The sequence below is a fragment of the Pocillopora damicornis genome, chromosome 2, assembly GCF_964200805.1.
Source record: "Pocillopora damicornis chromosome 2, jaPocDami1.2, whole genome shotgun sequence".
Taxonomy (NCBI): Eukaryota; Metazoa; Cnidaria; class Anthozoa; order Scleractinia; family Pocilloporidae; genus Pocillopora; species Pocillopora damicornis.
In genome coordinates this window covers 32,156,800-32,182,836 of record NC_142671.1, presented here as the reverse complement: position 1 = coordinate 32,182,836, position 26,037 = coordinate 32,156,800, and the positions used below count along the sequence as shown (strand labels likewise).

Below are 26,037 nucleotides of genomic sequence, written 5' to 3'. Positions count from 1 at the left end.
CCATAATCTGATGCAAGAACGCATGCGTAGTAGGAATTTTTTTGGATACACGAGCCCCCGTTTCAAACCGCTGACTGTCACAGATTTCTGGCCACGCGTAAATAATTCACGCTCAGAAGCGAAACTGAAGCATTTACAGCGAAACCATTAAATGGCATCGCTATGATGATTACTGCAACTAATTTAGAAGCATCTATGGATTTTCAAAGCTGATAAAGCTCATTTCGGCGTAATACTCATCAAACAAACGATTTCTAACTAAAGGTAGCAAACGAAAACATAAAATCGCTATTCAATGATTGAATTCATGTTTCGAGTGATTTAAACTGCATACCTGCTGTTTCAGCATTTATTTACTGAAGGAAGCAAGTGGTGAATACTAGCTAACTGAATCAAGCAACAGAGTCTTCCGCCAAAACAGTGATAAACAAGGACACAAGAGGCACATTCAATCAGGTATATGATTTCATGATTGCTTAGTTTAATTAGCTGCATGCAAAGAATATCAGTGTAAAGAGGTCGTAAAATATAATGTGCGCGTGACTCAATATAATGTTATTGAGCAAGTGCAATGAATAAGACAAACTTCTCCTGTTGTTCTCCATCCTGAACTGAAGACAGTTACGAGTTGTCGTTATCCGTTCCTCGAAGTGCACTGATGTTCAAGCACTTCTTTATTGGAGAACCTTACGCCTCTCGAAACTGCTTTTATATGCAGACCAGTAAGAGTGCATATTTTCGCACCAGATTTTTCCCACTGCCTATTTTGTCATGATAGTAAAGAAATTCAAGAGGCGAAAGAAAGCTGGACTCTAAAAGGAATCACCGAATAAAATATACAAAGGACAATTTAGAATAAACAAAAAGGATTGTACATTCGACCCATGGCTTTCCATACCTGAAATCTCTCATGTCTAAATAAACCTAAATTCTTGCCACTAGTTCTTGTGACAGCAGCATTATTTCGAAGTTTCCGAATAAATTTAGTACTTTTGCCCTTGAAACATGTTCGAAGAAAAATCCTTCCACATCTAAGAACATAATATTTTGATTATCAAATCAATCAATTATATTTCTTGACTCTCATCAACAAATACCGGACTAGTTCAATCCTGAAACCAAGCACCATGAGACTAAAATCCTATTGCGAGATCCGTTCAAACATTCAAAGTCCTAATGGAAGATTTGCAATTTCTTAGGTCATTTAAGTCCCTTTCTGTGCCCATTTAAAGGCAAAAAGACGGGCACTGATGTTTACTGTCACGAGATGAATATAACCCTCTGGGAAATAAAGATTGGTTTCACTTTCATGTTGCTATTTGAGTTCAAACAACAGCATGTAAACAACGAGATGCTATGAATAAAAAAAATTCAAAGTTAACAATTGAATGTGGTTTTTCCATGGACTTTGAAAATTGTTCATAACTAAGTAATTCGTTCCAATTAGAGTGAAAGATTGATCTTCGTCGATCAGGGACAAATGCTGTCTGTTCTGTCGTTTTCTGTCGCTAAAAAAATAAACAGAGGTACACGCAATGCAAATGAAGAAATCATTAGAACGGCTGTCGAGGATAAATTAGAAAAACAGTAAACAGAGTGGTCAGTAAAACAGGAAAAGCTCCTATGATTCATCGTTTTATGGCATCGCTTCCCGGTTAAAAAGCACATGATTGTGCTTCCGTCAAAACTGCTGCAGTTGAAATTCAGAGTTATTTATAATCCATGGAATGTAACAGTAGATCTTTCAAGGAACTTACTTTCAAAACAAGGTCGCTAAAGGACAGGAAACTCAAACTCAACTGATGAGAGCTAAGTTGTAGGAGATACAATGTAAAGGGACCGTAAAATATGATGTGCGTGCATGACTCCGTATAGCGTTATTAACCAAGTGTAATGAATATTACAAACTTCTTCCGTTGTTATCCATCCTAGAGACAGTTGCGAAATGTCGTTATCAGTTCCTCGAAGTGCACTAATTTTCAAGCTCTTCCTTACTGGAAAACCTTTCGCTTCTCGAAACAGCTTATGTGGGCAGACAAGTCAGAGAGCATATTGACTAAATTTATTCCTTTCGCTCCTGTAATTTGTAAGGAGATAAATCCTTCCACATCTAAGAACATAATGTTTTGATTATTAAATCAATCAGTTATGTTTCTTGAGTCTTATCAACAAATACCGGACAAGCTCAACCCTGAAACCAAGCAGCATGAGACTAAAATTCTATTCTGAAGATCTGTTCAAACATTCAAACTCCTAATGGAAGGTTTGCAATTTCTTAGGTAATTTTGAATCCCCTTCTGTGCCTATTTGAAGGCACAAAAACAGGCACTGATACTACTGTCAAGAGATGGAAAACCTCTCTAGGAACCAAAGATTAGTTTCACTTTCCTAGTGTTGCTATTTGAGTTCAAATAACAGCTTGAAAACAACAAAACACGGGTCGAGATGCTAAAGAAGAATTCAAAGTTAACAAATCAGATCATGAAATGGGATTTTTCCATGGACTTTGAAAATTGTTCTTATATTAGAAATTTGTTCCAGTTAGAATGAAAGATTGATTTCCGTCGATCAGGTGTCTGTTTTGTAGTTTTCTGTCTTTAAAAGAAAAAGTTCACCAAGGTCCACGCAATACAAATGAAAAGGAGTAGTAAGCAGAACAGTAAACAGAGTAGTCAGTAAAACAGTAAAAGCTTTTTTAATATATAATTTTTTTGACTGTGCTTCCGTCAAAACTGCTGCAGTTAAAATTGAGAGTTATTTATCTTTTAAGGAACTTGCTTTCAAAACAAGGTCGCTCAAGGACAGCAAACTTAAACTCAACTGATGACAACTAATTTGAAGGAACTCATTAATCAGGTTTTACACAGTTTTTACATCGCGCAATACTAAAACAGCAGCGTGTATTAAAAACGAGCACTATGCCATAGGAAGAAAAAACAAAAACAAAACATGCGTGATGTTCAGTAAAATCTTATCAAACGAGATGTGCATTCTTCATCTGTCTCAGGCTATTTTGAACACTGGATGAGAAATTTATAAGCTTTTACAGGATCCGATGAGTCATTATATGGATCTTTCTCCAGAATTTTCAAGCGGCATAATCGTACATTTGCTCTCCATATTCAAACTGATACCTTCTTCTGACTAAGATGGATAGATTTGAGCCAAAAATAGCCCAGATCGGAAGATCATAAAAAAAATTCCTATATTCGTGGAACAGTACGTGCTGTACTGAATGCTTCGCTGACATAACTGACAAATGGGTCAAGTCATATCATTTAACCGCAGTCTTAGACAGCACAAAAATAAACATTTTGAAAAGAAGCCGCGCCGCTTCGTAACAAAACCCTGTTTCACTTTCATGTAGATGTCGTTGATTACGGAATGTGACTTTATTGTTGCTTTTTAAATGAAGTTATCCATGTCTGCTACTATATTTTTCCAGAAGCTCTTAAAACGGTTAGTTTAAAAATTAATATTCTATATTTCAATCACAAATGTTTAACGCTCAGGAGCGGAAACTGAATATTTACTGGACAAGCGAAACTATTTCACAATGGTATCATTATGATAATTACTGCAACTAATTTAGAAGCACCTCTGGATTTTCAAAGCTGGTAAAGCTCATTTCGGCGTAATACTCATTAAACAAACGATTTCTTTCTTAAGGTAGCAAGCTAAAACGTAAAATCGTTATTCAGAGATTGAATTAATGTTTCGAGTGATTTAAAGTTAAATGCATGCTTGCTGTTTCAGCATTCATTTACTGAAGGAAGCAAGAGGTGATTATTAGCTGATTGAATCAAGGAACAGAGTCTTCCGTCAAAACAGAGATAAACAAGGACACAAGAGGCACACTCAATCAGGTATATGACTGGGTTGTGATTCGTGATTTTGTGATTGCTTAGTTTAATAGTTCCACGCAAAGACAGCGTCATTAAGCAAGTGCAATGAATGGGAAAAAGTTCTTCCGTTGTTATCCATCCTGAAGACAATTACGAGTTGTCGTTATCCGTTCCTCGAAGTGCACCGATTTTCAAGCACTTCTTTATTAGAGAACTATTCGTTCTTCGTAACAGCTAATGTGTGCAGACAAGTGAGAGAGCATATTTTTGCGCCAGGTTTTTCCCACTGCTTATTTTGTCATAATAGTAAAGTAGTTCAAGGGGCGAAAGCTGGACTCTAAAAGGAAGAAAGGAATAGAAGATACAAAGGACAATTTAGAAAAAGCATGGAATATAATTGTAAATTTGACCTATGGCACTCCATACCTGAAATTTCTTATGGGGTAATAAATCTTAATTCTCCTCACCAGTCAGTTCTCGTAACAGCAGCATTATTTCGAAGGTTCCGTCTAAATTTATTGCTTTTGCCCCTGTAGTATGAAATGAGATAAATCCCTCCGCATTCAAGAACATAATGTTTTGATTATTAACGCAAAACAAGATGATAGTAAAATCATAATAAAAGTAATGTTGATTAACCCACAGGCATACGAAACTGATGAAGAATTAGGAAGAACAAAAACAAAACAAAACGATTTAGCAGAAAAAAGAAAATTCCTACTATGGCTAAACTTATCGATGTTCGTGATTTCTCTTCCGTAAATCACATCAATGACAAAGAAACTTGATTAAAAGCAGACAAACCTCTTCCACAATATGCCGTCCTGAGGTCAGGATTTTGATGTATTTAGTCAAGCTGAAGTTTATTTGGTCCGAAACGTGTGTTGACGGCAAAATGAAAGTTTTCTTTTTCTCTACCTGAAGCAAGATTCGTACAAATTCACCTTTTCTAAAGACGTGCGTGATGTTCAGTAAAATCTTATCAAACGAGAGGTACATTCTTCATCTGTCTCAGGCTATTTCCGTTGTAATCCATCCTGAAGACAGTTACGAGTTGTCGTTATCCGTCCCTCGAAGTGCACTGATTGTCAAGCACTTCTTTATTAAAAAACTGTTTACTCTTCGTAACAGCTCATGTGTGCAGACAAGTAAGAGAGCATATTTTCACGCCAGATTTAGCTTGCTGTCTATTTTGTCATGATAGTAAAGCAGTTCAAGGGGCGAAAGCTGGACTATAAAAGGAATCAGCAAATAAAATCTAGAAAGGAAAATTTCGAAAAAACAAGAAGTATAAATGCAAATTCAACCTATGGCTCTCCATACCTGAAATTTCTCATGTGGTAATAAATCTTAATTCTCCTCACTAGTAAGTTCTTGTTACATCAGCATTATTTCGAAGGTTCCGTCTAAATTCATTGCTTTTTCCTCTATATTCATTTTTGTAATGACATGGATCCTACCACATTCAAGAACACAGTGTTTGATCATTGAAGCAATCAATTATGTTTCTTGAGTCTTATCAACAAATACTGGACTAGCTCAACCCTGAAACTAAGCACTATGAGGCTAAAATTATATTTTTAAGATCCATTCAAACATTCAAACTCCTAATAGAAGATTTGCTGTTTACAGCTTGTAAACAACAAAACACGGGTCGAGATGCTATGAATAAAGAAGAATTCAAAGTTAGCAAACAAGATTATTGAATGTGGTTTTTCCATGGATTTTGAAAATTGTTCATATATAAGTAATTCGTTCCAATTAGAGTAAAAGATTGATTTTCGTCGATCAGGGAGAAAGACTTCTGTTCTGTCGTTTTCTGTCGCTAAAAAAAAGTTAACCTAGGTCCACGCGATGCAAATGAGGAAATAAGTGAAACATATGTCGAGGAGTAGTCAGTCAAAAAGTAAACAGCGTAGTCAGTAAAACAGTAAAAGCTTCCTTAATTTGTCGTTTTTTGCATAGCTTCCCGGTTAAAGAGCACATGATTGTGCTTCCGTCAAAACTGTTGCAGTTAAAATTGAGCGTTATTTATCTTTCAAGGAACTTACTTTCGAAACAAGGTCGCTCAAGGACAGGAAACTCGAACTCAGCTGAAAACAACTAAGTTGAAGGATCTCATTAACCGGGTTTAAACAGTTTTGACATCGCGCATTAATGAAAGAGCGGCGTGTATTAGAAACAAGTACTATGCCATAGGAAGAAAAAACAAAAAACGACAAAACAAAACAAAAGAAATGTAAAACAAGATGGTAGTAAAATCATAGTAAAAGCAAAGTCTCTCACTACTGTCACCACGCTGAATAGGAGTGATTAACCCACAGACCTACCAAAAACTGATAAAGAATTAGGAAGAAACAAAACAAAACGATTAAACAGAAAATAACAAAAACAAAAATAAATTCCTACTATAGCTAAACCTATTGATGCTCGTGACCTGTTGTTCACAAGTCGTATCAGTGACAAAGAAACTTATTAAAGCAGACAAACCTCTTCCATCCTAAGCCGCCCTGAGGTTAGGATTTTCATGAATTTATTCTCTTGCGTTTGGTCAAGCTGGATTTTATTCCGTCCGAAACGTGTTTTGACGGCAAAATAAAGTCTTCTTTTTCTCTTTTTCGTAGAAATTCACCTTTTCTAAAGACGTGATGTTCATTAAAATCTTATCAAACGAAATGTGCATTCTTCATCTGTCTCAGGCTATTTTGAACACTGGATGTGAAATTTATAAGCTTTTACAGGATCCGATGAGTCATTATGAATCTCTCTCCAGAATTTTCAAGCGGCATAATCGTACATTTGTTCTCCACATTCAAACTTATACCTTCTTCTGACTCCGATGGATAGATTTGAGCTAAAAATAGCCCAGATCGGCAGAGCATAAAAAATTCCTATATTCGTGGAATAGTCCGTGCTGCACTGAATGCTTGACTGACATAACTGACAAATGAGTCAAGTCATATCATTTACCCGCAGTCTTAGACAGCACAAAAATAAACATTTTGAATAGAAGCCGCGCCGCTTCGTAACAAAACCCTGTTTCACTGTAAATGTAGATGTCGTTGATTGCGGAATGTGACTTTATTGTTGCTTTCTAAATGAAACTATCCATGCCTGCTACTATATTTTTCGATTCTATTTCGATTTTTCTGACTCAGATGGATAGATTTGAGCCAAAAGTAGCCCAGATCGGCAGATCATAAAAAATTCCTATATTGGTGGAACAGTACGTGCTGCACTGAATGCTTCACTGACATAACTGACAAAGGGGTCAAGTCATATCATTTACTAGTCTTAGAAAGCAAAAATAAACATTTTGAAAAGAAGCCGCACCGCTTAAAAGCTGGTAAAGCTCATTTCGGCGTAATACTCATTAAACAAACGATTTCTTTCTCAAGGTATCAAACTAAAACGTAGAATCTTTATTCAATGATTGAATTAATGTTTCGAGTGATTAAGAGTTAAGTGCATACTTGCTGTTTCAGCATTCATTTACTGAAGGAAGCAAGAGGTGATTATTAGCTGATTGAATCAAGGAACAGAGTCTTCCGTCAAAACAGAGATAAACAAGGACACAAGAGGCACACTCAATCAGGTATATGACTGGTTTGTGATTCATGATTTTATTATTGCTTAGTTTAAAGGCAACCCTCGCTAAGAGCGGTCCTCTCGACTTCCCGACAGAAAAAAAGTTTTCTTTTATTTTTTGCCCATGAAAAGGGTTTAGGACACATGTTTCAAAAATAGTTTAGTTGTTCTCCAATTCTCTTTTTTTGCGTCGCCACAAGTCAAAAACGATTTTTGGCCAGTACACCCGTATGGACAGCGATCGAAAGTGTAAATTTCACAGATTTTGTCCAGCGCGCAGCGACTGCAATAATATAGCTCACAGAATTCTAAAAGTTACAAGGTGCTTTCGATAAGTTCACAGACAAATTATTGAAACTTCAGCTGAAATATTTTTCATACAAGCGTGGTCAGAGGAGAGTCTTCTCTTCGACCTTTATTTGCATATCAAAATTCACCTATTTGTACGAAAGAAATCTCAAAATGCAGGCGTTAATCGGGCTAAAAAGCATATCAGTGTATAGTTTATACACCAATGAGGTCACTGATTGCCTCAAACCCGCGGGTATATCTGTAGCTCTTATCCACCAACATCTTAAGAACAACGCAAATCCATGTGTTTGCTCAATTGCGCTCGTGCCAATGATCATTTGACCGTTCAAACTTTGTTTGTTTATCCTCTACGTTAAGGATTTCAGGTTTTCATAACATCTGAATGGAGAATAGATGCCGATTTGTCCTTAAACGTTGCGTAAACGTATCGAAGTTTTGCAATTGCTCGGGTCATTTTGAATTCCCTCTGTGCCTATTTGAAGGCACAAAAACAGGCACTGATGCTTATTGTCACGAGACGAATAAACCCATCTTAGAATCAAAGATTGGTTTCACTTTCATGCTGCTATTTGAGTTCAAACAACAGATTGTAAACAACAAAACACGGTCGAGATGCTACGAATAAAGAAGAATTCAAAGTTAGCAAATCAGATGATTCAATGTGGTTTTTCCATAGACTTTGAAAACTGTTCATAACGAAGTAATTAGTTCCAATTAGAGTGGAAGGTTGATTTTCGTCGGTCAGGGACGAATGCTGTCTGTTCTGTCCTTTTCGGTCGCTAAAAAAAAAGTTAACGAAGGTCCACGCAATGCAAATGAAGAAATCAGTGAAACGTATGACGAGTAGTAAGTAGAACAGTAAACAGAGTAGTCAGTAAAACAGTTAAAGCTTCTTTAATTTATCGTTTTTTGCATAGCTTCCCGGTTAAAGAGCATGTGATTGTGCTTGCGTCAAAACTATTGCCGTTAAAATTGAGTTATTTATCTTTTAAGGAACTTGCTTTCAAAACAAGATCGCTCAAGGACAGGGAACTCGAACTCAACTGATGACAACTAAGTTGAAGGATCTCGTTAATCAGGTTTTTTAAACAGTTTTGGCATCGCGCAATACTAAAACAGCAGCGTGTATTAAAAACGAGCACTATGCCACAGGAAGAAAAAACAAAAAACAAGAAAAAAAACAAACAAAAAAATGCAAAACAAGATGGTAGTAAAATCATAATAAAAGCAATGTCTGTCACTACTGTCAACACGCTGAATGGGAGTGATTAACCCACAGGCATAAGAAACTGATAAAGAATTAGGAAGGAAAAAAAAAAAGACAAAAAACAGAGGTCCACGCAATGCAAATGAAGAAATCAGTAGAATGGATTTCGAGGATTAGTCAGTAAAACAGTAAAAGTTTCTTTGATTATAGTTTTTTTTTTTGTTGTTTTTTTTTGTGCTTCCGTCAAAACTGTTGAAATTAAGAATTATTCACTATCCATGGAATGTAACAGTGGATCTTTCAAGAAACTTACTTTCAAAACAAGCTCGTTCAAGGATAGGATACTCGAACTCAACTGATAACAGCTAAGTTGAAGGATCATAGTAATCAGGTTTGGACAGTTTTTACATCGCGGGGTGAATTAAAAACAAGAACTATGCCATAGAAAGGAAAAAAAGAAATTAAAAGCAAGACGACAGTAGAATCATAATAAAAGCAATGTTCCTCACTGCTGTCACCACGCTGAATGAGAGTGATTAACCCAAGTACAGGTGTACGAAACTGATGTAGAATTAGGAAGCAAAAAACAAAACCGCCTACGACAAAACAAAATAAAGCATTCAAGTAAACAGAGAAAAAGGAAATTCCTACTATGGCTAAAACCTCTTCCATCATAAACCGCCCTGAGGTCAGAATTTTGATGCATTTATCCTCTTGTGTTAAGTCAAGCTAGATTTTAATTCGTCCGAAACGTGTGTTGACGGTAAAATGAAAGTTTTCTTTTTCTGTACCTATATCAAGATTCGTATAAATTAACCTTTTCTAAAGACGTGCGTGATGTTTGATCAAACCAGATGTGTTATTCTTCAACTGCCTCATGCTATTTTGGACGCTGGATGTAAAATTTATAAGCTTTTACAGGATCCGATGAGTCAATATGAATGTCTCCCAAGTATTTTCAAGCGGCATTATCGTACATTTGTTCTCCACATTCAAACTGATACCTTCTTCTGACTCAGATGGATAGATTTGAGCCAAAAAGCCCAGATCGGCAGATCATAAAATAACTCCTTTATTCATGGAGCAGTACGTGTGGTACTGAATGCTTCACTGACATAACTGACATAGGGATCAAGTAGTATCATTCACCAGTCTCTGACAGCACAAAAATAAACGTTTTGAAAAGAAGCCGCGCCGCTTCGTAACAAAACCCGGTTTCACTTTCATGTTAATGTCGTTGATTGCTGAATGTGTCTTTGTTGCTGCTTTTTTATGAAACTAGAAACGTCTGCTGCTATAAGTCCAGAAGCTCTCAAAACGGTTAGTTTAAAAGTTGATATTCTAGATTTCAATTACAAATATTTTACGCTCGGAAGCGATAACTAAAACATTTGCAACGAAACTATTTCGCAATGGCATCGCTATGATGCCGCCATTAATCCATTCAACAATTTTTCTTCAATTTGATCGTAAACAATACTTTGAAGCGAATAAACAACTGCACTCGAAGGTTTACTCGCCATAAATTGTTTGATGCAAACCAGCATATTCTAGTGAAACGGTGTGGCTGTTTTTATTTTTTATTTTACTTGTTTTTTTTTTTCATTGACGAGAGAAATGGCTTCGCAAAAGCCTCTATTACTGACGTAAATATGAGTTGATATTTGCGCACTCTATATCCTCCAAACGACAATCCGTGAGCGAAGCTACCGTTGATGCTATCGAAGATGCTTTTTCCAGACACTTAAGTGCCTCGTCGAAAACGGAATCGAAACTAGCAACTTTTTCATCAACATAGTTTGCCATCTTTCTCTTTCTCTTTCTTAAATGACACATTCGGCTTGAGATTCGGCTGGAGCTTAACCGCACCAATCAGGAACTCCGTTTGTGGACGAACGGAGTTTTGTAAAATAACAATGACCCCAGGTAGGCGCAAACTTCACTCCCCCCCCTCCCTCCTTATTTTGACCGTTGACCCCCTCCTGGTATAAATTTCTTTCTATTCCCAGCCTTCCGCTGTCATTAAAATAAAAGATGGCGGCCATACTTTTCGCTAAGAAAATACTGAGCACTCGCTCGTCGGTGCTGCCATTTACCATCTCATATCCAACGCACGCTCACGGAATAATTGTCAACCGACTATTGACCTCCAGGGAACACGCGCGGGAATTTAATCAGCTCAAATCATCTATTTGAGCTATGTTATCTTAATCTTTTAGTACATACTAAAACAGCTGTTCATCTTCTTGTCGGCACTCGCCGCCTCCCTCGCCTATCTACCACTAGCCTCCTTCACTTCGGTGAATTGTTGTTAACATACTACAGCCTACTAAAAGAAATATGTTTGAAGTGGGAGCTAGCAGTTCCTCAAAAAACGACTGTGAAAAAAAAGAAGTCAGTCGTGGCTATCAACTCAACTAACGTCAATGCTCAACTAAGCAATGTCAAGCTTCGAGCCTCCAGCCCCTATCGTTAACTAAACTGCGGTTACCTTTCTTATGTTTGTAGTTCTTTAGCGCAAAACAACAAATCAAAAGATGACATCGCAGGATCTGACATCGAATGTCAAAGTCTGAAAGTAGCATGAAAACAAACACCTTGCTAAGGAAATAAAAAAAACAGTTCCCAAATAAATAAGAATGGCTGAAGCATGGGGAGTCAACCAATATATGGATCAACAAGTAAATGAATGAATATATAAGTGATGAGATAATCTAGTAAGAATTTATGGTTTCGCTCTAGTGGTTTTATGTCCCTGAATGATTCAAATTGAATAACTAACAAATTTCTGTAATGCAATGCAGTTCTGTTTACACATTGCAAGAGAAGGCCATTCAGCGTGAGAGCTAGGGCCCGAGTAGCAATTTTGTATCCCTTAGCTTATAGTTAGCTCTATTGTGATGTTTTTCAGTTGTCATCGTAATTCAATTTTGAATCCAGTAATCAATCTCTCCATTCCTTGCAACTGTTTTAAAATTGCTATGGTCGAAACGTTTTCCACAGCGGTTCTTTTAGGCTATCTCGCCCTCCATTAAAGGATCATGCTTTCTGGTGGGTAACGTAACACTCTCCAGAACGGCTGCGAAACAGACTGGTAATGACTGGGTGAATGAGCTAACAATGGACAAAATTGTGATTTTTTGTAGGGGCTGACTGAAAATGGCCACTGCACTGAAATACTCTTCAGAGCAATTAAACTACTACAGAATTTGCTATGTTGTCACCGATGTACTAACAGAGGGCTTGCGAATAATTTTTAAACAAGAATGGGACAACCGCTACCGGAGAACACGGGGAGAATGGAAAGATCAACCTAACAATGGACTGGACTTTTGGAATGGCGAATCCTCTCGTAAGAGGAGCCGAAACGCTCGTCTGCTGACAACCATGAAAAACGGTGACACAGCTGAATGGGATTGCACCATGCTGTTTTACGCCATTCTTTATTCAGACTGCATCCATGGCCTGAATCCAACTGTCCAATCACACGTGGATGACCTCAGGAAGTTGCGTAATGAAGACTTTGCGCATATGCCACGAGGACACCTTTTGGAAAAAGATTTCCAAAGTGTGATTTTAAAAGTTAAAAGTGCATTTCTGTCACTCGGTCTTCCCATACAGAAAATCCAAGATATTCAAAGTCAAACAAGTTTCCCAACGGAAGAATTGACAAATATCTTAAAGACGGTTGACGATCTTAATCAAGACGTTCAAGAGAAAAAAAGAAAACTTCAGGACAAAGATAATGAGCTTCTCAAGAGGGGTAAGGAGCTGCTAGAAAAAGAGGAGCAGCGACAGGTCCTTGAGCAGCAGCTTCTTACAAGTGTGTTTCCATTTTGTGTTCTTCCCCTAAAACCTACGCACGACGTCACAGGCCGCGATTCTGAGGTTAGTAAAATTGCCCAACAGCTCAGAGCCCTCAAATATGCTAATGATGATGCTATAAGCACCTTGTATGTATCTGGAAATCCGGGAAGTGGAAAATCGCAGCTGGCTCGTTTGGTAGCCAAGCAATTCTACGACGAAGTCAAAGAAAATCCTTTTAAGACTTCATTTGTTATGACCCTGAATGCTGAAAATTCAGAAACGCTTTTGGAATCCTATGTCGTTTTCGCTCGACACTGTAAATGTCCGGAGTATGCAGTTACAAACACTCTCAACTCCAAAAACCTATGTGTAGACGAAAAGATTACAAGTCTTAAGACGCTGGTAGGCGCGAGAATTTCTTACTATACGTCATGGCTCCTTGTAGTCGATAACGTCAGTAATGTGTCTCAAATACATGGACACTTACCAGATGCAGGAGACGAACAGTGGGTAAGAGGTCAGTTGCTGATAACAACACAAGACGCTTTTTCTATCCCTTTGACAAATTCTCTTATCCAACATGTCTCAGTCAGCAAAGGAATGCATCCAGATGATGCCCGCTCTTCGTTAACACTCCTGTCAGGGGTGAATGACCGTGAAATGGAAGATGAAGTTGCACAGGCATTAGACTATCAACCTCTTGCCTTAGCGAGTGCCTCCATTTATGTGCGAGAAGTTCGGCAGAGTAAAGTATCTGTCAACTTTGGCTGGGGCGACTATCTGGAGAAACTTTTAGGCGGTCAACGAAATACGACAGAGACTATTCTTGCTGAGACAAATCCAAGCTACAAGAAGTCCATGACAACAGCAATAACACTTGCAGTGGAAAAAGTGATGACGACCGAAAGAGTTATCAATCACCTGTTCACTTTTCTCGCTCTTTGTTCACCTCACCCAATACCTCAAGACGTCGCTGTCAATTATATCATGGAAATGGATGAAGAACTTGGTGATAAAGAGTGGATCGCATCGAGGATAAATCGATGTTCCTTGTTATTATCTGAAGAAGAAGGAGACAGAGTCTATATCCGAGTGCATGGAGTTGTTCGATTTGTACTTGATTTTTTGAAAACAGATTATGCAAAGGATTTGTACATGAAAGCCGTTGTTGGAGCTGTTGCATCATTTGCCAAGGTCGATGACTTTGATACCTTTATCATCGGCTCAAAAGTTGTTCCCCACCTAAGAAAATTGATCCTGGAGGATAAATATCTATTTCCTATACAAGAATTATCTCAAGTCAGCACAATGGGTGTTATTCTCCTACAAGATTATCTTAATGGCCTTCCGATCCTCGGACAAATGTGTCTAGATCATTGTGAATACAAAGCTGCAATGAACTACTTCGAAGTAGCCTTGGAAATCCACCACTCATGTAGCGCAAACGACACTCTAGAAAAAGCAAACCTGTACCTCTGTGTGGGAACCACACACAACCATATGGGTAACTTAGAACAAGCGAAGAAGTTCAATGAAAGTGCACTGAACATTCTTCTGAAACAGTTCGGACCTGACCATGTAGATGTCGCAACTTCTTACAATAACCTGGGTACTGTGTACACAAATCTAGGTGATTTCCAGCAAGCAAAGGACAGCCATGCACGTGCACTGGACATTTATGTGAAACAGCTCGGACCTGAGCATGTAGATGTCGCAACTTCTTATGATAACCTGGGTATTGTATACAGAAATCTAGGTGATTTCCAGCAAGCAAAGGACAGCCATGCACGTGCACTGGACATTCGTCTGAAACAGCTCGGACCTGAGCATGTACATGTCGCAACTTCTTATGATAACCTGGGTGCTGTGTACATAAAGGTAGGTGATTTCCAGCAAGCAAAGGACAGCCATGCACGTGCTCTGGACATTTGCGTGAAACTGCTCGGACCTGAGCATGTACATGTCGCAACTTCTTACAATAACCTGGGTACTGTGTACCAAAATCTAGGTGATTTCCAGCAAGCAAAGGAAAGTTATGCACGTGCTCTGGACATTTACGTGAAACAGCTCGGACCTGAGCATGTAGATGTCGCAACTTCTTATAGTAACCTGGGTACTGCACGCAGAAATCTAGGTGATTTCCAGCAAGCAAAGGACAGTCATGCACGTGCACTGGACATTCGTCTGAAACAGCTCAAACCTGAGCATGTTAGTGTCGCAACTTCTTATGAAAAGCTGGGTATGGTGTACACAGATCTAGGTGATTTCCAGCAAGCAAAGGACAACTATGCACGTGCACTGGACATTCGTCTGAAGCAGCTCGGACCGGAGCATGTAGATGTCGCAACTTCTTATGATAACCTGGGTATTGTATACAGAAATCTAGATGATTTCCAGCAAGCAAAGGACAGCCATGCACGTGCACTGGACATTCGTCTGAAACAGCTCGGACCTGAGCATGTACATGTCGCAACTTCTTATGATAACCTGGGTATTGTGTACATAAAGCTAGGTGATTTCCAGCAAGCAAAGGACAGCCATGCACGTGCACTAGACATTCGTCTGAAACAGCTCGGACCTGAGCATGTACATGTCGCAACTTCTTACAATAACCTGGGCACTGTATATACAAGTCAAGATGATTTCCACCAAGCAAAGGACAGCCATGCTCGTGCACTGGACATTTATGTGAAACAGCTCGGACCTGAGCATGTACATGTCGCAACTTCTTACAATAACCTGGGTATTGTGTACACAAATCGAGGTGATTTCCAGAAAGCAAAGGACAACTATGCACGTGCACTGGACATTTATGTGAAACAGCTTGGACCTGAGCATGTACATGTAGCAACTTCTTATGATAACCTGGGTATTGTATACAGAAATCTAGGTGATTTCCAGCAAGCAAAGGACAGCCATGCACGTGCACTGGACATTCGTCTGAAACAGCTCGGACCTGAGCATGTAGATGTCGCAACTTCTTATGATAACCTGGGTATTGTGTACATAAAGCTAGGTGATTTCCAGCAAGCAAAGGACAACTATGCACGTGCACTGGACATTTCTGTGAAACGGCTCGGACTTGAGCATGTAGATGTGGCAACTTCTTACGATAACCTGGGTACTGTATACATAAATCTAGGTGATTTCCAGCAAGCAAAGGACAGTCATGCACGTGCACTGGACATTCGATTGAAACAGCTGGGACCTGAGCATGTAGATGTCGCAACTTCTTACGATAACCTAGGTACTGTATACAGACGTCTAGGTGATTTCCAGCAAGCAAAGGACAACTATGCACGTGCACTGGAAATTTATGTGAAACAGCTCGGACCTAAGCATGAACATGTCGCAACTTCTTACGATAACCTGGGTATTGTATACAAAAATCTAGGTGATTTCCAGCAAGCAAAGGACAGCCATGAACGTGCACTGGACATTCGTCTGAAACGAATGTGAATTATTAATGTGAAAAAACGAATTGATGTGAGACCGCTCGGACCTGAGCACGTACATGTCGCAACTTCATACAATAACCTGGGTATTGCATATATAAATCTAGGTGATTTCCAGCAAGCAAAGGACAACTGTGCACTTGCACTGGACATTTATGTGAGACAGCTTGGACCTTAGCATGTACATGTCGCAACTTCTTACAATAACCTGGGTACTGTATACAGAAGTCTAGGTGATTTCCAGCAAGCAAAGGACAGCCATGCTCGTGCACTGGACATTCGTCTGAAACAGCTCGAACCTGAGCATGTATATGTCGCAACTCCTTACAATAACCTGGGTATTCTGTACAAAAATCTAGGTGATTTCCAGCAAGCAAAGGACAACTATGCACGTACACTGGACATTTATGTGAAACAGCTCGTACCTGAGCGAGTAGAAGTCGCAAGTTCTTACAATTACCTGGGTATTGTGTACAGAAATCTAGGTGATTTCCGGCAAGCAAAGGACAACTATGCACGTGCACTGGACATTCATGTGAAACAGCTCGGACCTGAGCATGTACATGTCGCAACTTCTTACGATAACCTAGGTACTGTATACAGAAGCCTAAGTGATTTGCAGCAAGCAAAGGAAAGCCATGCTCGTGCACTGGACATTCGTCTGAAACAGCTCGGACCTGAACATGTACATGTCGCACCTTCTTACAATAACCTGGGTATCGTGTACATAAATCTAGGTGATTTCCAGCAAGCAAAGGACAACTATGCACGTGCACTGGACATCGTCTGAAACAGCTCGGAACTGAGCATGTACATGTCGCAACTTCTTAGAATAACCTGGGTATTGTATACGAAGATCTAGGTGATTTCCAGCAAGCACAGGACAACTATGCACGTGCACTGGACATTTTGTGAGACAGCTCGGACCTGAACAGGCACATGTTGCAACTTCATACAATAACCTGGGTATTGCATACAGAAATCTAGGTGATTTCCAGCATGCAAAGGACACCCATGCAAGTGCACTGGACATTCGTCTGGAACAGCTCGGACCTGACCATGTCGATGTCGCAACTTCTTATAATAACTTGGGTATTGTATACATAAATTTAGGTGATTTCCAGGAAGCAAAGGAAAGCCATGCACGTGCACTGAACAATTATGTGAAACAGCTAAGACCTGATCAACTTGAAGTTGGAAAAATGTATGAAAATAAAGGTGACGCACACAATAAACCGGGTCATGGGTTTAGGGTTAGTGTTAGGGTTACGGTTAGGGGAGGCGAAAAGAAATTATGATCGTGCTTTGGCGATATATGTTTGAAGCCTTGGGCCTGAACATGTTGTTGGAATTATTTAGAATAAGCTGGCTCAACTACTGCAGAATACTCGGATGGCCTTTGTAGATGTAGACACGCGTGTTTGTTCTGTTGCCTGTTCAATGTTTTCAATGTATTAGATTTCAGATGACACGCATGTGTACGTTCTTACGTACGAACTTTAAGACTTATTATTATTATTAATAACAAATTTCGTTAAGGATACAATAAGGTTAATTAATGGGTAACGAATATTTTTTTAGAATCAATCTCAGTTTAATCGCTTACGACCGTCACTATTGCTAAGGGTTTCTTCTCTTATTTTAAGCGTTTAGACATATTTGAATTCTGAAGAGGAAGAAGTTTACTCATTGTGAGACACTCTGGTACTTATTCCAAAACCACAATCCGATTGATCAGATCTCTTCATTTTCGTGAGTTTTACATCCTGATAATTTTAAAAATCATTTTTAAATATGAAATCCGTCATGTTTTTTTAGGTAAAATCTTACAGCGCTAAGCTACATTATGCTTGTATCACTTACCATAAACATAGCAATTTTTCTTGCGGTGTTTGCTCACTCTGGAACACAGTTCCTTTGTTTTGAAAACGTTACCAGCAAAACTGAAAAAAAAAAACACTAAAAGCGATTCTTGGTAAGCTTCGTAGCAAATTAAAATGGTTTAAAAAAGTTTAAATGATGGATCCACCCTACTCAACATCGCCATTTCTGAGAATCGCGCCATCGAGAGTAAACAAACAAACAAACAAACACACGATAAATCATTCAAATATCTAAGTTTCTGGTTGTAGTGAAATTGTATTATCGGATTATTTTATTCAGCGGTTTGTCAATAGAGATATTAGAAGGAAAAAGCGTTCGGGACTCAAATATGAATATTCCTGTTCCTTCTAAGAACGCAGAAGGCCTCGAGGACCTAGTGAAGAAGTAGCACCGAAAAAAAAAACCGGTAAATTTGAGTTTAGCCGGCGACTACTCCAACATAATTGAATGCGTTTATTTTACGAAGTTCGACAGACAAACATTATAATTTATGAATATTCATGCGGTCGTTCCCGCGCAAAGAAAATTAATTTCGCTTTGAAAATAGCTGCCGTTCGAGGAGAAGTCGACGATCTCCCCGCGAGGTGCATCTCTCTGCTACAAGAAGTTAAAGATCTCATTAAGGCATATAACAGCGGTCATGAAAATGCGGACGAAACAGCTGCTTTCACGTTAAGCGAAAGACAGGCTCGGCCATCGTGTACAGTGCAACAACATCAGGGAAATGCCACCCATAGGAGAGTGATGCAGAATTTTCGATTACTCTGCGCTCCTTATTCAGCCGCCTGTTCCTCTTCTGCCTCTACAAGACCTTGAGCGGCTAAAAAAAACCCGGATCTTTCAAGTCAAAGAGACCTGAACTCGCAACTTTTTTGCCTTGGGTCCACACAAGCTACTTCTGTCCCTTCACGTGCGCAAAAAAATTGTGTTGCAGAGTGCTCAGGGCTTGGACGCCGGAAAGTGTTTTTTTTTCGTTTAAGGGAACTGCACTTGATGTAAAAACCAGACTTGAAAGCGTGTACCCAAAATTGTCAGCCAGTGGTGGGTTTGAATTGCTGAGAAGTGGGTCACCTAGCTCGAAGCTTTCTTAAATCACCACTCCGCCTGGAGGATACTTAAAGTAGCATTCCTGCGCGACGCTGCCGGACTTGGCCGAGGACTGACCTACATCAGGCCACTCCAAAAGGATTTAGACATGTTAGAGAATCCAAGCATTGAACAGGTAAGTGGATACAAGACCAGTTTAATTAAAACCCCCACCCCCTGAATTAGTTTTACTATAGTTGCAAAGGGGGTAAGGGGCTTCCCCTACGAATGTAAAATTTCATGAACCCTACAAGCTGTGGGTGGTTTGTAGTTTTTGAGTAGTGTTGCATGAAATTAAAACTACCTAGTGAATAATTCATGTCTGTACTACAGCTACCTCCAAGCTATTTCTTTAAGTCATCTGAAGTTACTAGTTTGATAACAAGAGCTTTTGTTTAAAGGTCAAAGGTGAAAATGTGTTTAGTGTCAAGGGTCTGGAGTGTGGAGAAGATGTGGCTTTGGCCACCTTTAGGCAGCACCAGGCCCAAGGCATTATCAGAACGCAGTAAGTTATACTTGCATTCTTACATGTCATTGTACTGTTTACAGCTTTATATACTAATCTAAAGATAGAAATTGTAAGTAGACAGTTACTTGAGTTTCACACAGAATGCAATCATCAGACTGTTCTGTTAGTGGCAGTGGAAATTAATTTAGACTAGACTCAGGGTACAGTCTGATATGCTTTGTGCGTGAAAATCTGGTAACTGTCAAGTTACAATTTCTATCTTTAAATTAGTATTTCATGCTGCATGTATTTGTATTGTGCACCCCTATGATTGTGTGAAACCATTTGCATTTTTCTTTGGTTCAAACTTTATTTTTCTTTGTTTTTGGTATGGTAATGTATGATAACAAGTTTAAAACAAAGCAAAACAAAATTTGAACTGAGGATAACATGGAACCACAACTTGAGCAATAAAAAATATAATAGTGTTAATTGCAAATTAAATGCCAAAAGTGTTATCATGGTAAAAAACCTACATTTACATTCTTATGGAATGTTTACACTGTGTCCTTTCATGTGTGAAGGGAGCCTGAAACCCTGGCAGCAACTGAAAAGTCTCTGGGATTGGTGTAGGTTAGTAACAATTTTTCACTCAACAAAAATTAATTTAAGATGTAACTTTTCCCTGGCACACCTTTACATGTATCACAAGTTCAACTGATAACGCTGCTTTCCAATACCATACAACAAGTTTAAAATGCAAATTGAAGCTAACACCTTAATTTTTTGATATAAAATAATATTAACTTTATCAGTGTACATGTTGCTGTAGATCAGAATTCACACTGTTATATGTTTCAAATGCCAGGGTACCTCTTCTGATGGTGGTAAACTAAATAAGGAATGTGATATGCTGAACACAATTTCAGAAGGTGAGTATTTAAAAGGAAGACAGTTTTAGAACATAAATTGATCTGTAGTGTATATTTTTGTTGTTTGGCAACCACTTTCAATGCAGCAAACTTAACTTACCAGAATTTGGGTACTTTTGTCATTTTAAAATAGAGCAAGTTTGGAGAGTCAATTGATGGAAATTTTTCCTGGAGAGACTTCAGAAAAAATTCAATATATGCACTTCTGCAGGGAAGTCTGGATCTTTCTGGTGCAATTGATAATCTATTGAATGGAGTGATGGATATAAGAAAGAATAGAATGAAAAAAAGTGAATGACGAAAATGAATGTTGATGTAGGTTTATATACAGGAACTTGTATGTTTGCTCAAATGCACCTGAACATACATAATAGGGAATGTTGGGAGAAGACTTGAAAAGCTTGTATTAATCACAAACCACAGACATAAGTTAATAACACAATTGAACTCAGATATTTCAGCCTATTAAGCTAAGTACTCAGATAAGATATTATTGAACTAGTTGTTTTCTTTCAAGGCTTTCTGTGATAAATTGAACTATTTGTTACTGCTTAGTTGATAGTTTCCTTTGTTGATGATGAAAGTCAGAACTATCACTGAAAATATGTTAATATTTATGTACTTCATCTCCTAACTAAGATGTTATTATTTTTTAATATTCAGTTCTTTTAATACTTAGAAGGCCAAAGCTGCACATTTAACATTTAACATTAAACACTCAAGTTAAGGAATAAATCACAGTGCTGAAGTAAAGATTAGGGATCTATATCAGAATCCAGCTCCTTCTTTAAGTCCTTGTTGGCAAGATGATTGTGCATTCTTTTACAAATTAATGCAAAGGCGTGGAAGGTATCTTACCAGCTGTCATCAGCTTCATAATAAGTGGTAGCCAAGACACTGCCTTGGAACATCTGGTTCTCAAAGATATCCCAGGTCCCTGTCTGCTTCAAATTCTTGGAGAGGTAAATTATTATGACAGATGAGATTTACAGTGCATACATGTGTTGAATTACAAGTAGACTATATTTTGTCACTTGTGAGATGAAAAAATGTGAAATTTGTAATTTTTAAACCCAAAAATATAAGAACTTATTTAGCTAAGTAAGATTAAGCAGGTTCTTGTATGTGGGTTACAGATAAATAAATTATTAAGTTAAAAATTGTAGCCAAGGAGTTTGACTTCCAGATTGCACATTTACTTGTATATTATTTTTTACTACACAACTCTTATTGTAGAGATAATGCTGCGTGCATTCTGTAACCAGATTTCTTAGGCTTATCATGACAGTTGTGAATAATTACTGTTAAGGCCCAAACCCAAGTTTGGTCATTTTTCTGGTAAAAAAGAGAAAGTGTAAAGTTTTATGTCTTGTTTTCTTATTTTTTTTTTAGCTAAGATGGCTCAAAAGATGAAGAAACACTGCGGGGCTGACTTGCAATTGTGGACTGGTTGGCCCTTCCCTCCAATCATTGAAGAAAAGTTGGCAGTTGCCTTTCTTGCAAAGACACCAAACAAAGTTTTGGCAGAAGCAGGCACCTGTTCTAAGGTGTTGAAGATACCAAAATACCACACAGAGTATGACAATGTTTTGAAATATATGGATCTTTCCATTTCATATGGTAAAGTCGGGTTTGGAAAGATCTAGATACATGTTCAGTAGTTTCTGAAGGACAGTGTTCTTTGATTAATTTTTTGTTTGGTTTATATTTATATTACAATCAAATCCATGGAAATACTCTGTTAATTTTAATAGTACACATTTAACTGACTAGTTTTCCATGATTGGTTTTAACTTCACTGTAGCTTATATTTTCAATCTGAAATCATTGTTTTTTTTCCCATCATTTTTGTGGAAGTTTGTATGTTACTTCTTTGGCTTAACTGGTTATGTTTCATGCTACATGTTGAAATTAATTCCAGTTCATATTTACCCTTCATATTATAGCATGTATCCACAAATTCCTGCTGATTTATTATTCTTTTGAACAGTGGTACTTTTGCAAGTGTGTGCAAAGTTCCAAATAATTTTATATTGCTAATATACATACAAACAGTCAATCAGCAGCCATAGATTAATGTTATTTACTCATGTCGATTTCACTAAAAACAAGAATTTAAAGCTCAAAGGTTTTAGAAATAAATTAAAAGGAGTTTAACTTTTAACTTCAAAAACCATAACTATTCTTTTCGTTTATTAATAAAAGTGAAATGTGCAAATTCTCATTTAAATGTAATATCATTTGGTTATTATATGTGATAGGCCAGGCCCAGGCACTGTTACAACCAAATGAGTGTTTTTAGACCACTTTTACTTTCACAAGCTCCAGAAGCAGTGCTGATCAATTAATGATTAACTCGGAATCTGCAACACTTCTGCATAAATGACAACACCATAGACTTCTGAATCTCGTAGAGGATTTACGGTTCTCAGCTGTTGTTGAGCCTCTGAGGTGATGGCCATTTGTCAGTGGCACCTCCACAGATGAATGAATTGCTCAAGTCCTTGTTATTCCTACATTCTTTAAAATCAAATTAATTTGATTTACCTCTGGGTTTTAAAACTCCAATGTCGCTAGTCCCTGGGACTGTGCCGAACCCAACCTACCACAAATCCAAAGATGTTTTGGAAAGCACTCCCTTTCTGTGCTAAACCTTTTAACTCCCAGATCAAATTTGTAACTCTCCTTACTGTCAACCTTACAATTCTTATAATGTTAGTTCAGAGAATTTAGTATTGGATCAACTAATTGTCCCCAAATTGATATTTTTCGCTTTTCTCATCACTTCTTTGGTTGATATTGTAGAGATATTGTAAGGAGAATTCTGTCTTGATCACTCGTGGGAGTTAAAGAATTAAAGGAGCTCTATTATATGCCTCTTGAAACATCTGAAGATTCCTGTTGATTCTTGGCAGAAAGTCAGACACACGGTGCAAAGCAAACAGATTGCAAACAAATAAAAGTGATTTTTTAATTGAAATGTTCTGACGTAATGACTTCAATCGGGGTCACTCGCCATAAAAATGTAGAGGGGGGGGGGGGGGAAGGGCAGGGGGTATGAACCTCCCGCTTCAAGTACCTTTGACTCTCACTTCCCATCCCTTTCCTGCAGTGGTTCCATTCTCTTTTCCCCAAAATGTTTCTCAAATTTTCAAGGTTCCCTCAACCTTGGGACTTCTCCTTCCCACCCTCCCTTTTCCTACCCCTTTCCAAGGGCTCCCACCCTCCTGTCCTTACCAACCCCGGCCGTTGCTTTGGAAATAATAGGCCAAGACTAACCGTTAGAAGTTTTGACATTCAGCTTTCTGGTTGGAAGAGTTTCAACATTTGTCATGTTTAGTGCATATTTTTTCTTTGTCCCAAGCACGCGACAAAAAAATTAATTATTAATTTTTTGCGAAAAAGAAGCGGTTTTTTAAAACATTTAACGATAAAAAATTTCGATAAAACATTTCGTAGAAGCATATTAAAAACGTGTTGACGACGTTTCGAAGTATGGCCAAAGTCATTATTAAGTCAAAGAATGAAAGATAAAAATGTTTAAGAGCGACGGTCAGGAAATATCGACCATTGAGTGGCAAGAGTTGAAAAATGAATTTCGCTTATTTTCCGACTATAAAAAGCTACTAAGAATAGAAGAAATTTAATGTATTTCTTTTTCTTCCGGAGCGCTTTAATTCTGAGAAAACTGAGAAAAACAAATTTGACCCGCGACGATCCCGAAAGGTCCCGCAAGCAAGTGTGAAATTGATATTTTAAACTGACTTTTGGTCTTCAAGGAAAAACGATTCAAAGAATCATGACACCGAATTTTGATAGAGTGAGTGCCGTACTTTCCCAGAAACTATATGACTTATCTTTATTGTTGTTCATAAATAGCAAACAACGCGCAGGAAAGTGCTGTATTTTCAAACGTGAAAAATCCCGCAAATACCTCCTTAATTCACATGTTTTTTTTTACTATGTGGTATAATTCAGATATTCCTTTTAACTATGTCATTAGAGGGATTTAAGGTTGTCCTTGATAATATGTTAGAATCAGCACGGGTTTTCTTTACAGTGCCTCACGCGAAGGTTTTAAAATGACAGTAATTCATTCAAATTTTTTACAACGGCTGAGTAAACAATTCTTGTTGCGTGACCGTAACGTCAAGCGGAGTTTTTACACAGCAGGCCGGAATATACACGAAAGCGTACTGAAAACGATTCTGGTGTGAGTTTTTCGTCCTTTTTTATTGAAAAAAGGTAATCGGCCAAAGATAGGTTATTTTTTCTCATTGTTAAGGTGGAAGTTTTCCTTTTCAGTGTAAGATGTTTTCCCTGATAAATATCAGGATGTAATTTGATTAGCTCTCGGCTAACCTGTTTAACTTTTATACTTGTTTTTTCCGCTTCCTTTGGTTTCAGAAGAATCGGAACAGAAACAAAAAAATCATAGATGCTTTTTTAAATTGATATTTTCTTCAATTGAGAGGATTCATTTCTATTATTTGTTGAAGAAATGACAGAGTTGGCTAAAGCTCGAAGCATTTTATTAGCCGTAGTAAATTGAATTAGTCAATTTAATGCAAAGAGGAAATATTTAATTAGCGAAGTTGGGGTGAATTTGTTTTGCCAGTTTTGAGTCATCAGGGACGTTAAGTGCTCTTTTAGCTCCTTAGTCGGCGGTTCTTGCTCTTATGACCCCAGAGATAGGAGCAGATCAACTGAGGTTATTCCATTTCTGAACTGCAAAAGAGACATCGCGGGTCATAAGTCTTCCTTGTCAATAACTGACGTAGAAACCGAAATCGAACTTATTTTGGGAAGAGTATCTACATCCTTTTCTTCGGAGTTAGACCTTTCGGAATTAACGATTTGTCCCCGACACAGCTCATCCCTTGGTATTAGGTGGCGTCGAGGATCGAATCTGTGCTGAGTTCCTCCGCCAATCTCGAAGCACGGCGGACAAGCCCAAAAAACGCAAAGGCAGAAAGAGGACTTGGCAAAAGTGCTTGTTATTTGATATGGAAGAAACTGGGAATTTTTATTCCAGTTGGTTCAGGTATGTATACATCATTTTTCATCTTTTTCAACCAAACAGACCAGCTCTAAAATGGCGGTCCAATCTGACACTTCAATTAAAGCACTTTGTAAGCACTTTTCTTTTTGTTTTGTTTTGACTTTTTCAATAATTAAGTAGCCGTGAAGGTCGCAAATTCAATAGCCTTTGTTTATTTAGTGTTTCTTTTCCTTTCATTATTCTAACATTTTATATTAGTGATTGTAGCAGCAAAAAGGTAAATTTAGAAGCCTTCACCGGACTTCTAAAATTACAGCTTTTTAAAGCAGATTCCCTGATGGCCTATAGATAGTTACAGGGAGACTCAGCCCTTTATCAGGCTTCAGGTATATCAAAGGGTAGGGAATTGAAGAGTTGAAGTGTAGGAAATGGCAGGAAAATCTATCATTTAAGTTTTTTAAAACAGGTTCC

General features: G+C 38.1%; 1 pseudogene across 1 annotated transcript; it reads left to right on the top strand.

The window, feature by feature from the left end:
- The first annotated feature begins 479 nt into the window (after nucleotides 1–479).
- On the top strand, nucleotides 480–22,784 carry LOC149050874 (uncharacterized; annotated as a pseudogene). Its single transcript, XR_016184106.1, has 8 exons — nucleotides 480–3,459; nucleotides 3,757–3,866; nucleotides 7,331–7,440; nucleotides 12,099–19,320; nucleotides 19,586–19,689; nucleotides 20,217–20,265; nucleotides 20,501–21,526; nucleotides 21,957–22,784. The product of XR_016184106.1 is annotated as an uncharacterized LOC149050874 (transcript).
- Nucleotides 22,785–26,037: the final 3,253 nt, after the last annotated feature.